Source organism: Mauremys reevesii, linkage group 3 (genome assembly GCF_016161935.1).
Source record: "Mauremys reevesii isolate NIE-2019 linkage group 3, ASM1616193v1, whole genome shotgun sequence".
NCBI lineage: Eukaryota > Metazoa > Chordata > Testudines > Geoemydidae > Mauremys > Mauremys reevesii.
Genome location: NC_052625.1, coordinates 79,234,063 through 79,248,452, shown reverse-complemented (window position 1 = coordinate 79,248,452; position 14,390 = coordinate 79,234,063). Strand labels below are relative to the sequence as shown.

The 14,390-nt window shown below is 41.7% G+C and overlaps 1 protein-coding gene and 1 long non-coding RNA gene across 4 annotated transcripts in view; one reads left to right on the top strand and one right to left on the bottom strand.

Annotated features, from left to right (window-relative positions):
• Positions 1 to 14,390, top strand: part of SLC35F3 (solute carrier family 35 member F3) — a 256,997-nt gene that overhangs the window by 65,939 nt on the left and 176,668 nt on the right. The window lies entirely within an intron of this gene.
• Positions 702 to 9,550, bottom strand: LOC120402188. Its single transcript, XR_005597049.1, has 3 exons — positions 9,437 to 9,550; positions 8,162 to 8,246; positions 702 to 834 (listed from the first exon to the last, which is right to left on the bottom strand). It is a non-coding gene; the product is annotated as an uncharacterized LOC120402188 (long non-coding RNA).

The following is a 14,390-nucleotide window of genomic DNA, read 5'->3' as shown; positions in this document are numbered from 1 at the left end:
CTATATAAGTTTAAGTATATTACATGAGCACTATTACCTCTATCAACCAAACTTGTAATCTCGTCAAAAAAAGATATCAAGTTAGTTTGCAGGCTCGATGTCCCATAAACCCATGTTGACTGGTATTGATTACATTACCCTCCTTTAATTCTTTATTAATGGAGTCCTATGTCAGCTGCTCCAGTCCTCCCTCCTATGTCAAAGAAGAGATCTGAACTGTGGAGTCTGCAGGCAAGTAGAAAGAGAGAGTCCTCTGAGAGATGAAAAAGGACAAAAAAGTTTACAAGTTACTTTATAAATAACCTAACTATCCTTATAAAACCCAATCTGGCTCACTTAAAACTACTATATGAAAACAAATTGCCTCATTTTTAAATCTTAAGGATTTTGGATGAGGAGCTGCATGGCCTCTTGGAAGATTTAAGCTTTCACTGAGAGACCATTAGTAGGATCCTGTGTTGCCACTCTGCATTTGCTGAGATCCTGCTTTGTCTCTCATGCAGCTATCAGATCTGTTGTTAAAGTTTGTTCTATTTACCATGACATCTGCCCAGCTAGAGCCCAAGACCCCAGTATGACAAAAACAAAGATGAAAATCATGGCATCCAATCCATGGCATTAACCAGCCTCCATAGTTTTCAAATAATAATTACTCACTTTTAGCCACCTTTGTTTCATTGCACTTTTCCTCCTTGCAAAACATTTGTGCGCATGTCTCATTATGAGTTTTCTGATGTCTTATTCAAGCAGTTGCTTCTGTCTCCATTGATATCAAGTGCTGGCAAATTATAGTGGCTTGCTGAATCTTGGCCTTATCTGTTACAATACGTGCAGCTGAAAAAAAGCATGCATAGAAATAGTGCAGTGTCCAAGTCCTTTTGTCTAATGTATTAACTGACTACTTAAAGGCAATAATAATTTGTGCCTCAAACAGCCAAAATATAACTTTATTTTCCTTTCAACTCATGTGAATCAAATCTCTTACCTGATGAACAGACTGTTGCAATGTATATATTACAGCCATAGAAGCCATACATTTTAAAAGATATGCATGTTCTGTAGACATATTGATGGTAATTTAGTTTAAAATATTGACTTTGGAATTCCTGATTTTGGTTTTGTTTTTTTTCCAGAGGAAAATCATCCAGGATTCCATTAATCCCTCAGAACCTGTGATCAGGAAAAGGCTAGGTCAGCATTAACTAACCCCAAGTTAGCTAACCAGAATTTAGCCAGGCCCTTTTGAACTGGGTAGATGCAGGTTAACACCTTTTACTCTGATTTAGCTGGTTGAGGTAGACTGTAGACCACCCAGCCTTCATCCTCTCCCCCCCATACACACACACACCTGTGTTAGCTAACTCTGACCTAGCCTCAGTTGTTGTCTAGTCTAGACAAGCCCTCAAATGACCTGATCCATCCTGACCAAAAAGCATTGATTATAGCACCCTGCTAGGCTCAACAAACCCTCACCCGGATCAGCAAGAAGGGTGGCTGTAAATCTACAGGAGGTGTCTTCCTCTGAGGGTTGGTTTTAGTAATTGTGTTGCATTCCATCCCAGGATTGTCACTATTTAAAAGTCAAAATAACCTAGACACCACTTCCCTTTAAAATATGCATGTATTTTTTTTTGCCACGAAGTTTATTCTATGCACCTATTCACCTTGTACAAAATATTCCAGCAAAGGACATGTATTCGTACATATGTCTCAGTTTGGGGTATGTATATTTCCGCATATACATAGCCATTTCTGAATTTGCATCTCCCAGATATTTGACAGAAATGTAGTAAAATCGGTTAGTAAAAAGTTACAGTAATTATAGTAGTAACACTGTATTTTTGCCAGTGTAGAATGCTAGTGTAAGTTGAAAAGTGTTGAATTATTCAAGAAGAATCTTTGACAGCTGGAGTGAGGGACTTGTATGAGAATATATCTTATTCTTAATAAACATGAACAACCTTTTGAGGAAGAAAATCAGCTTTATCTCTTTCAGGATATTGATGAATAATAGTCTAGTCTGAATTTTCTTTTGATGCTTTACGGTGCAATCTTTTGATGTGCACTGTAATACTCATTAATGAAAGCTGCATACACCAGGCTTAAGTAGTATATATAGGATAAGTGTACTGGAGAAGGTACAATTTTTAATCACTAGGAAGCTCCAGAATTGCATTATATAGTGACTCTGCTGCAGCTCACAGACCTGTGTGCACTCCTAACATAGTCCATAGCCGCCCTGGAATAAAAGTTGTTCTTTGTATTTCAACATTGACATTTGAATAAAATATCCAGTTTAGCCTATTGGTTCCTTCACAAAAGGAAAAAAGTTAATTTAGTCTTGTCCTGTTAAAATAAACTCTGTATATCACTTGATCATGGATACTTTTATTATCATAATATCTGAACACTTCACAATCTATTAATGTGTATATCTTCACACCACTTATATGAAATAGGGAACTATTATTCCCACTTTGCATATAGAGAACACAGAGAGACTAAAGGTACGTCTATACTACCCGCCAGATTGGCGGGTAGTGTTTGATGTATTGGGGATCAATTTATTGCATCTCGTCTAGACACGATAAATCGATCCCCGAATCAACACCTGTACTCCACCTTGGCAGGAAGAGTAAGCGGAGTTGACGGGGGAGCCGCAGCAGTTGACTCACCGCCGTGAGGACGGCCAGGTAAGTCGAACTAAGATACTTCGACTTGAAGTTGCATATCTGAGTTCGAACACCCTCCCCCAACCCCCAGTGTAGCCCAGGCCTAAGTGACTTACCCAAGATCATGCAGCAAGTTAGTGGTAGAGCGGGGAATTGAACCCAGGTCTCCAGCTAGTGCCTTAGCCATTAAACCATCCTTCCAGTCCTATTTTCATTCAGATTTTATAAAAATGAGTTAATAAATTATGTAGTGTTTTAGAGGTGAATGTAAAATACTTCACAGTTCAGATAACAGCTGTTGCTGAATTTAGAGAATTGTTAAGCCCTATGATTACTATTTAGTCCGTGTCTATTCTAGAACATGTAGTAGAGCTGACATTCCAAGTAATTTCTCGGTTTACTGGACCCTTCAAAGCTTGTTTTCTTACCTGAAAGCTTAGGTTCTGTTGTCCCTAACATCTATATTTTGAGGGCAGTCTAATTCTTAGCTCCTGGGCCCTCTGTTCTAGCATGATTCAAAATGCAAGTCAGAATAACCAACTTGTTTATATGTGGTACATTAAGACAAACCTTTTGCTAAAGATTTTTACATTTTTTCTAGCTGTTTCAAATTCTATTATCAGACAAGACTAACACAATGAAGCAGTGTGAGCTTTGATGGAGTACCACTGACTCTCACGTTTTTCTAGCAGATCTCCATGATAAGTGAAAATCACCAGTGTGCTTATACAAAGTGTGCTCATCACTTAAATCTCATGTAAGCACTATTTTGAGGAGTTATAGGGTGCATAGGCCTTATGTGAGTTCTCTGCACAGGCGTGAATATCAGCCTACATGAGATCATGGTCACGTTTTCTGGAATTATATGTGCTATGAATATAAGGTGTGTGCATAAATATGTATTTCTAGACAAAAATAACCCTGGTTATGATGGAATTAGGGCTAACACTATACTTCCTTTTAAATTGATTTGAATAGAATATTAAATATCTATATTTTTAAAATAAGTACCAGATGGTAGAAATTTGCTGTTAAATTTCCAACAACTGCCAAAACTTCATCATACCCCTTCTACTTAGGACTTGGAGACCATTACCAGTAGCCTCATGTTACCTAAACTCTACCCTGTGCAATATATGAATTGTACTATTGATAATAAACAAATTAGAATTTACCTATATTTTGTAAGTTTACAAGTATTTTCTATGTGGATATATAATGTTTTCCATATATCCCAACCTTCATCCTGTTGTTAGTTATGGAAATAAGGAAAGCATCCTCATTGAACAAAATAACTCCATCTTGTCTGACCCGTCTGGTGCATGTGAGTAGCTTTCCTAGGACCAGAATAAGATTAGGGCTTGGGTGAGAGCCAGCTGGCTGAGGCTTCACCTAGAGAAGAATGAGGTGATGTTTGTAAGCTGTGGGCAACAACTGGAAGAAGTGGCATAGATTATATTGTCCCCTTTGATTGAAAGCTTGTGCTCACCATTTGTTTCTCAGGTTCATAATTTGGAAGCCTTGTTAATTTGTATTATATGTAAATTTTAGCTAGGTGTGGTTGCCAAGACTCTCCTTTGCAGCTGCTCTTGGCAGGAAGGATGCAATATGGACCATGGGACCATTGCTCAACTCTTGTCACCTGTTAGTTAACAGTATTTCAGTGGCAGTATCAAGCAATTAATGATGACAAGCATTGTTTTATTGAGACAGATTAGTAGATATAAAATTTTTCTGCACTGTTTTCTGTGCACAAGTCTGTAAGTGGGGGTGATCTGGAGCTCTGCACGTTATAGATGGAGCATTACTGACATCTATAGTTTAGAGAGACAAGGTGAGTGAGGCAATACCTTTTACTGGACCAACTTCTGTTAAAAAAAGAGACAAGATTTCAAGCTTACTCAGAGCTCTTTTTCTGGATCTCTAAAGCTTGTCTCTTTCACCAACAGAAATTGGTCCAATAAAAGGTATTACCTCACCCACCTTGTCTCTCTAATCTCCTGGGATCAACATGGCTACAACAACACTCAAACAACTTATAGCTTAGGTGCTTAAGTGTTACCATTGTAAACTCACTCTTTCATTTGCATACAACTTTCTGAAATTTTCATCATTCAGGATGAAACGTTCAAAGCCGGGTCTTTGCCTGAGGCAGAGGTATTTCTTTTTAAACTTGAGCAAAAACAGCTGAGCCCTTTTTGAGACTCTGGACAATGGGGAGAGGAGGAAAATACATTTCCATTGCAGCTGAAGATTCCATCCACACTAAGCATTCTCCAGCCGAGGGGTACAGGGGCAAAGTGAGCCTTTCCCTGTAATTGCAGCCCGCAGCTACTCCTGACTGGGATGGGCACCCAGACTAAGAGCAGGGAGACTGTTTTCCCTCTGCCCTCAGTACTCCCTTTGCTGGCTTTGAAGCAGCCTGGAGGAGCAAGCTTCCTGAATGAAATATGGAAAGGATGGACCTGGGGTTGGAGGAGGGAGAACCTGGGGAAGAGTGGACTGAGAGACTAGCTGGGTGGATGGAAACAGAGAGAAACTTGGACTGAGTGTCAGGTGTGTGGGAAGAAGGGGTGGGGAAGATTGGCACTAGCTGAGCAAGAAGACTGGAACAAGGAGCTGGGGGAGGAAAGATTGGGACTCCAGGGAGGGAAACATAATGGGGACTGGGAGGCAGTTTTGGGAGGGAAGGCTGAGACTGGACAAGGTCCCAAGGAGACTGAGACTGGCTGGGTAAAGAGACTAGGACTGGGAACCAGTGGGAGGGGAACAAGGGAGGGTGGGACAGATTTTATGAGGCGCTGGAGTTTGCAGGAGACCTGGGATTGGCTGGACAAGGAGTCAGGGAAAGGGGAAACTGGACCAAGGTGCTGGGGAAATTGAGATTGAATGAGGAATCTGGGGAGGGAGACTGGGATTGGGAGCCAGTGGAAAGGGTAAACAAGAGCAGGCAGAGAGACAGATAAGACTGGGAGTCAGGAATAGAGAATTGAGACTTGGCTGGGGGAGGTGAATGGGGACAAGAAGCTGGGGGTAGGACTGGGCAAGGAGACTGTGGCTGGGGAGCAGGAGGGAGTGACTGTGATTGCAAACAGAGGAAGACTGAGACTCATGCAGAGCCCAGAGGTGTGGGCATTGAGATTGGGAATGGGCTGAGAATTCTGAGGAGTGGAGACTGGGACAAGGAGCCAGCTGTGGGGAAGAGACAGGTCTGGGATAAGGACAGTTTGGAGGGCCAGGGGTCAGGATTGGGCTGGAGGGTGAATGGTCAGAAGGGTCTATGCACACTGGCGCACACTCCCCTCCAGAGCCTGGAATGGAACCCAAGATTACCGAGACTCTCCATTTCTCTGCTGTCAGCAAATATCTGTGAAACCCACTAACAAGACCCATGTCTCACCCCCCCCCCCCAGTGTTGATCCACTAAATTTAGTCATCATATTTTATAAAGTAGATATAAGGTTTTCCAGATACAGGGATTGCACTTAAAAAGGTCATTCAATTTTAAAAGCAGCAGAGAGTCCTGTGGCACCTTATAGACTAACAGACGTATTGGAGCATGAGCTTTCGTGGGTGAATACCCACTTCGTCGGATGCGTCGGTATTCACCCACGAAAGCTCATGCTCCAATATGTCTGTTAGTCTATAAGGTGCCACAGGACTCCTTGCTGCTTTTACAGATTCAGACTAACATGGCTACCCCTCTGATACTCCAATTTTAAAAGTCACTTCAGAGAGGTTCCCTATATGGGGGATACTGCTGGAGCCAGAAATATCTCTAAACACAGAATGAGTTTTCTAAGTCTGACCACTGTACATTCACATAAATGTATCTGCATGTCTTTATCTTCAGGGATTCCTAGAATCCTAACCATTTTGTTGTGCATTTATTTCTTCTTAATCAGGTTTTTGCAAATCATTAGCTACCCACGTTTCAGAGCGCAGTTTTTCCATGTTTACCTAATTCACATGCCTGAATTCTGTAACTTGTCCATCATTGTGTATGCTCATGAGGTTACACCTGTAAATCACTGCATTTTTCCTAATTTTCTAACTTGTTTGATGCTGCTTCCTGCAGTATCTGAAGAATAGAAGCTTAATGAGTTTACAGAAAAGCCTTTAAGGCAGAGTTTTGTACGGGGCTGCTCTGACAGCAATACAAGAAGAGAAGCAGCTCCAGTGGGATTATTAACAGGCATTTGGGGGGGTGTGGAGAGAAAGGAGGGGAGAGAGCAGGCAAGCAAGCTTTACCCGTGCAAGTAGGCACATAGGCCACTCCATGGGAGAGCTAGTATGAGTAATAATTATTCCTATAAAGAAATGATTATGGATATGGGAGGGAGTAAGGAGTGAAATGAGGGTAGAGTGGGAATAAGCTTTAAAGAAAGAAATGCAAAGCCATGTATTAAAAATAAATGATAAATTATTAGTAAAAAGTGGAATACCATCTTGGGTTTCTGCTGGTACAGCCTTCTTTTGGTGGAGTTATTTTTTAATGAGTGCCCTGGAATTTTGGGGCTAAATGCTTTCATCACTGCCACATGCATATACAGACAAACCTGGTCATTACAGGAATCTGACCCTACACAGTGCAGCACCAAAAGCACAAGCCTGTACTATGAGGGCTGAAGGAGAGTTTCCTTAGTTGTGTGAAAGTAGCAGACTGTATAGTCACAGGGGGCAGCCAGTACAGGCAGACATGATCACATGCCAAAAGCCAGTGTATGACAAGTGCCTGCAATTTAGGGGGGAGGGGTTGTTTATTTTCTGTTATGAATTGGGCTTTGCACCATTCAGTCTTCATGTGCTAGGCCGATCGGTAATTACCAGATAAAAGGAGCTTTGGTTTTGTTTGTTGTTCTCTGCTGCTGCTTATCTTTCATGATGCTGCAAAGTAGTTTAGGCCTAATTTTTCTAAATTTATCAAACCAGTTGTCAGCCAGTCTAGGAAATGATGATCTTTTAAAGACTGTTGTGGACATAAGGCCAGACTTACAAAGGTGTTTGGGCACCTATAGAAGCAGCTAGGCACCTAGTGAGATTTACAAAAGTGCCTAACTCCCATTGAAATCAGCACTTCTGAAAACCCCACTAGGAGCCTGTCTGCATCTTTAGGAGCCTAAACACCTTGTGAGTCTGGCTCCTTGTTCCTAGAGTCTGCTAATCTCTCCAAGGGCCTGATCCTAAAAAGGGATCAGCAATGTCAGACCCATATGCCTGCACAGAGTCCCACTGAATTGGGTTTTATGGAAAGTTACAATTTTAACCTGTATGCAACTTTAACTCACTCCTAGGTCCTATGCCTCCAATGTGAGAGATGTAGGAAACTCCCTTAGCTCTTTAGACTTCTGACCCTCTGAGTTGCCTGCCGACCAGCTGTAAGGCTTTCTCCTACTTAGCAGAATCCAACCTCTGAGACCCCAGAACTTTCCTTTCCGAACGCAGTCAGTGATGGAGCACCAGCCCACCCTAGAAATAATAGTTCTAACCTTGGTGTCACTAGCTGGTAGTTCTGCAGCCCCTGTTAGAGGCTTGGTGTCCTTTTCACTTTCTTCTGTCTTCCAGTCAGTCAGTCTATGGGGCCAAGAAAATTTGTCCATGTGAGGTGTTGTTTCACTCGGAACAGACAGAGTTCATCATTATATTATTTATGGGTGGTACATGCCTTAACCTTCCTTGATCTAGACTGATCAACTGTTGTGTAACAATTTAAAAATAAACACACAACCTACAGCTGAAAAGGAATTTCTTCTTTTTTTGTATGTAATTTTAGAGGTTTTGAGAGATTTCGACTGTTGGTCACGAGGTACCTGAGGTTGGAGCAAGCTTAGCAGAGCAGGGCACTTAGACCACCTGAAGGGATCAAACATAAGAGTGAGGGGGTGATCTTGCATGAGCAATGCAGGAGGCACAAGACACAGGAATGAAAATCCTGCGTATCTTCAGAGAAGCAGAATTACGAAGTATTTCAATATTCTCAGCTCTCGGGATTTTATCATGAATCTTGATATTTGTTGTTTTTCTTGGTGACCAGATGTCCTGTTTTTAAAGGGACAGTCCCATTTTTTGGGACTTTTTCTTATATAGGTGCCTGTTACCTCCCCCACCCCCCGGCCCATTTTTTCACAGTTGCTATCTGGTAACCCTACTTATAGCCCCAGTTCCTGGAATCCTGTGATTAAGTGAAAATATCAGCTTCTAATTTTTTAAAATGTAAATTTCTAGCCCTCAAATTTGCATAGAGAAGCTTGAAAATGTAACCCAGGTGTACCCTAAAGTCTCAAAAACCAGAAGACAGATTAAGAAACCCCAACTATACCAATCTCATAATTTTGGGACCTAACTCCTGATTTTTTAATGCTTGGGGTTGGCAATACGGGTATTTTTCCATTTTACATGGAAAAGATTTTACATCTTTGATAGTTTGCCTTTTAGGCACAAAACATTAAGAGTTAGCCAGGCAGTCACAGTGAAATATTAGACGAGATGTCTTTATCACGTCATACATGATCTCACTGATGAGTGAATACCAAAGGTGACAAAATTCAGCACTGAATGTATAATCACTATAGTTGGTTAATATCTTACTTCATTTTTCTGCAAGACATTGATGTTCTAAGTTTATTGTTATACTGTATATTTAGTTAGGTTAACAATAGCTTTATACCCTAATCTGAGCTTCATCTATCATTTAGACACATTTGTACAAGTCCCTTCGTATCACTGAAAGAGCTCAGCTGATTAATTTTGAAAATCTTACTCACACGCTTCAGATTCATAAAACCACTCAGCATTGACAAATGTGATGGATTTGAGATAGCTGAATAACTTCCCAGAACCAGGTTATAAATTGCCTGAAGAAGAAGCTCTTTGCTAGAATTCAAGAAGAAATGCAGAAAAATGTTTTAAAAGATGAGTAAAAACTAGCTGTTGCTTTTTAATGTTTCACATACTAGCATCACATAATAATGGACCAGAAGTACTATGAAACTTAAATGTCTATTCACTTCATGTTCAGTTCTTTACATACTAGCAGAAGGAGTGTTAAAAGCTTTTAAGTCATGGACTCGATTTCACATGAGACAGTTTAATAGCTGGCACAATCCCATAGCAGCAGAACAATACAATAAAACTGAAATGGCTGTAATTATTTTTCAAAAAGTACAAACTTCAAAGCTGCAGTTCACTGTACTGTCTACACATACTTTTTATATACAATGCCTCTAAACTTTCAGAAAAGGATCTTTATCTAACAAGGATCATCATCTAACAAGAATTCCAAAAAGAAAATGTGCTCTAGACTTAAAATTAGACAGTTGTGACTTACTAGAGTCTGTCTTTTCAAATTACTGGGAGAAATGTCTTCAGAGACCCGAGGAGTTCTGCTTAGGCATAAAACCTTCTTAGAGATGTGTTCAGTGCTTCAAGACAAAGAATGCAAACTTTTGCTCTCCGAATTTATTTTACGGATCTGCACTCTTCACACACATACACTGTACTCATCCCATGAGGACAGTGTGGTGGAGAGAGTGGCTGCATTTCATGTACATTCTTGTTATATGGTTAAAGGGTAGCTTGGGTTGAAAGACAGATTCCTTTCTCAGTCACCAAAAATGTTAATCTTTCTGAATCCAATGAGAAGGAAATCAGGCAACTAACTTCATGTCCACACTGGGAATAGAATAGTGACAGCTCCAAGTATATTGAAACTAGCAGAATTTTAGCACAGTTTCCCTGACAGCATAGGTAAGAATATTTTGTCATATAACCAGGGCCCAGATCATCTCCTCCCATAGAAAACTCTTCAGCAGGGGGTCAGGGAGAAGGAATCCATGTGGTGATCTCCTTGCAGAGGACTTCCCTCATTGTCCCATCAGGGGTGGGGGGAAAGGCAAGTTTTGGGTCAGGAGGAAAAGGCGGCAAGGCCAACCCCAGTGGGTCTTTGGGAAGTCAGGTCCATCCAGGCAGCGCCCTGTGCCTCTTCACCAGCTCTGACCTTAGCACACCTTCTCTCCAGTGCATCTGGATTGCTCATTTAGTAACATTTAATATACACATTTGTACAGAAACTCTTTGTTCTTATTATACTGCCAATTCAGGTGCGGTATCAGGCACCCTGAAGAAAATAATTGCCTGAGACTTTATTCTTTGAAGTACAGCTCATCCAGCTGCCAGTTTTCTTAAAGGAGCAAAGACTGGCATCTAAAATAGCCGTGCTTAGTTAATGCCTCTGCTCCAGGCTCCTACAAATCAACTTACAGCAGAGCTGCCCAATTTCAGCTCCAGGCTTGCAGGAGATGTGCTCAGTACTTGAGCAGAGAATAAGATTTAAACTACTGGGACTATCTGTTCTTTACTGTGAAATAACAAAAAATTACCCCATTAATAATTACCGCAAGTAAAAATGTAAATGTATTAAATGTAAATGTCCTTGATCAAAACACAGGAAGGGTGCCAAGGGGTCAGAAGCTTTTTGGAAAATTATGTGTGAAAGAAAATTTGGGGAAAAATACATAGGTTCCCAGCTGGCTGAGAGACACTTTCTTCCTTTGTGTATGAGATTGCACACCCCATTCTTCAACCTATCAGGCAAAAAAATAGTGTGATGAAGTGTGCAGACCCCAACCTATATTGGGGAGTCAAAAGGGTTAACCCTCTCCCTGAGTGGGGGAGTGCACCCACGTCTTCATTCCAGTGGTTACAGTGGATAAAAGCAGCAGAAAAACAGGGTGCAAAAGGACAATTCCTTTTTACTCAAGGGAGGCTAAAGAGAGATTTGATGGGTTTCATTTTCCGCTTCCCAAAGAGACTGGGTAAGAGAGCCTGGTTGTTCCCAGCAACTGTCTTGAAAGAGAGTCTTGTTCGATTTTTGCCACCATGAAGAGTCTCTGAGCATTCTTTGGGGGCTGAATTCTGTGGACAACCCAATGGCAGGTGTTGCACCTCACCCAAAGAGCCCTTGCTTTTCCGCATCATCTGTATAAATCAAAGTCTGGACTAGAAGTCAGCACTCAGCCAGATGAGCTAGTTAAATGTGCAGGCTTTGGGTACATTCCCAATTTATGTTTACAGCTTTTACATCTCTTGCACAGACTTTAGGGAGAGGTTCCCAAGGGCCTTCTGTTTCTATTGTGACCAGCAGGAGACTCTGAATGGTCCATCAACTTCCCCAGTGTCTACTGGATTTTTTTAATTTTGTTTGGGGGGGTTGTTTTGGGGTTGTTTTTTTTTTTTTTTTTGAATCACTGACAGAGTTCTTTCCTCACCTGGGCTGGAGTGTGACTGCATCAGGACCAGCCATGCAGCCACTGTCAGCCTGGGGAAACAGCTGTCCAATGCATGGCTCAACAATCTGTGATAAAGCAGTAATTCCGTAAAATGTAGTGTTCGGCAATTATTCTGCCTTGGGGCTTTTCAGTTGCTTTGGCTTCTTCAGGATTTCTTGATTCTCCAGCATTTGAGGAAAATCTTAAATCATTTCACAAAGGACAATACCTGGGCATGCTCTGCAGGTTTTCTGGTCTTTTTGTTCCATAAACTGAATTGTGGAGAACTGGATTCTGCAGTGGCAACTTCTTGCAGGCAAAATGGGCAGCTTCAAAGAGGAAAGCACCAATACCAGTATAATAAAATGTGCTGGCTTCTCTATCTGTAAATTACCTTCTTTGAGAGGTATCTGCATCTTTTGTGTTGTGATAAATACAGTGTGTGGCCCCTTATCAGAGAGATGATCCTCCATGTTTTTGGGATTAAATGAAGTCAGACATATGGCTGAGTAGGTAACTGCTATCACTTTAAGGAAATGCCCCAGTAAGTTCTTCAGGAACTTCTGCATTTGTGATATTAACAGGTAAAAACACAGGGAACCTGTCTTTGCAGAATTGTGTTCAGTCCTGTAGACACTGATCAGAGAGAAGAGCATGAACACCTCTGCCATTAGGTTGGGGCATGTAGACTTTTAAATCTGTTATGACTCTTGGTGCTGGACAAGAAGCAGCTTTCCAATCCTCTGTACTTCCTGAATTCCCTCTGTATATGGTTTGTCCACAGTGTTGTCAGTGAGTGGTCATATGATCAAGTATTTTCTTAGATTTTTATCACAAAACACACAGGAAAAACTGCAGTATTTCCTTAGTGCTTGTGTCAAACCAATAAGTGACGTCCACACTAAGATCTTCAATATCAGATCCCAAAGTGTTTAAAAAAGTAACTGAGGTACTTGAGGGAATATTGTGTATGATGAAGCATAGCCATCTCCTTACATAAATGGAAGGGTTCTTGGCCAGTGCAGTACCTATCACTGAGATTACCTTGGGAGTTGAAATCTCACACACTTCTCAAGGGGTTATATATGGGTTCAAATTGCTTCAAATGCCATCACTGTTAGAGGATTCATCTTCCGCCAAGTCTGAATTATTGGCTATATTGATTGCAAGTGAGAAGGGATTTTTCATCTTCCTAACCAATTTTGCTTTCAAGCAAATGCAGATACTTTGTTCTGGCTGCAGAATAAGGGTTTCCAGAGGGACAATGTGTGAACTAGATCAACTGCAACTTTTATTGGAGCTCTGCTTGTCTCTTAGTTTCAAGCTGAAGGAGATTTTCAGACGAGGTTCTTACCCAGCCATTAAGTGGCACATTCATTTTTAAATCTGTCCCTTTATCAGTGAGGTTGTTGCTATTGATATGTTGGCACCCACCATGGATTCCCTGATGTCGGCAACTCAGTTCTGTTCTGCAAGGACAACGCAAGAACTAAGTTTTAGAACTAAGGTGCATCACCACCTTTTTGTTCACTCTGGCTTGACTGTAGACCTATATGTGTAAAACAGTGCTTTTGAATTAATGGTTGTCTGTCATGGTGAAATATCCCATGAATAGCTATGTAATACGTCTTTTCTCTTAATTTTTTCTTTCCTCTATATGGAATCAAATGGTTTTGTTTGTTTTCCAGCCTGTCAAAGGATGGATCTAATAGCTACACACACAAGATAAAGAACAAAAGAGACAGGAGTGTCTGTTTAGATCTAATATTAACCTCTCCCTTTTCTGTCAGAGGGTTAAACATTATACCGGTATTTTCCCATCTCCTCACCTCTCATCCCAAGCCCAGCATGGAATGAGATATTAGTCTCTGACACACACTAGCAGGAGGTAGAACTGTGAAGTATTCCTCTTCCTACCATTCTGGGGGATCTTACAGTCTTCTCTGAAGCATATAGTGCTGATTATTGGTGGAGACAGAATATTCTCTGATCAACTGGTTTTGGGTTGCCACCTTTCTAATCTCACAAAACCGAACACCCTAGCCCCATCCCTTCCCAGAGTCTCTGCCCCCTGTCCCAGCTTTCCTGAGGCCCTGCCCCCCCACTCACTACATTCCCCCTCCCTCGGTGGCTCGCTCTCCCCTACCCTCACTCACTTTCACTGGGCATGGGGAGGCGGTTGGGGTGCAGGAGGGGGTGAGGACTTTAACTGCGGGTGAGGGCTCTGGGGTGGGGCCAGAAAGGGGTTCAGGGTGCAAAAGGGTACTCCAGGCTGGGGCAGGGAGTTGAGGTGCAGGAGGGGGTGAGGGCTCTGGCTGGGGGTGCGTACTCTGGGGTGGGGTTTTGGGTGCTGGAGTGGGCTGCGGGTTGAGACAGGGTTGGGGTGTGAAAGAGGGTATGGGCTCTGGGCTCGGGGTGTGGGCTCTGGAGTAGGGCTAGGGATGAGGAGTTT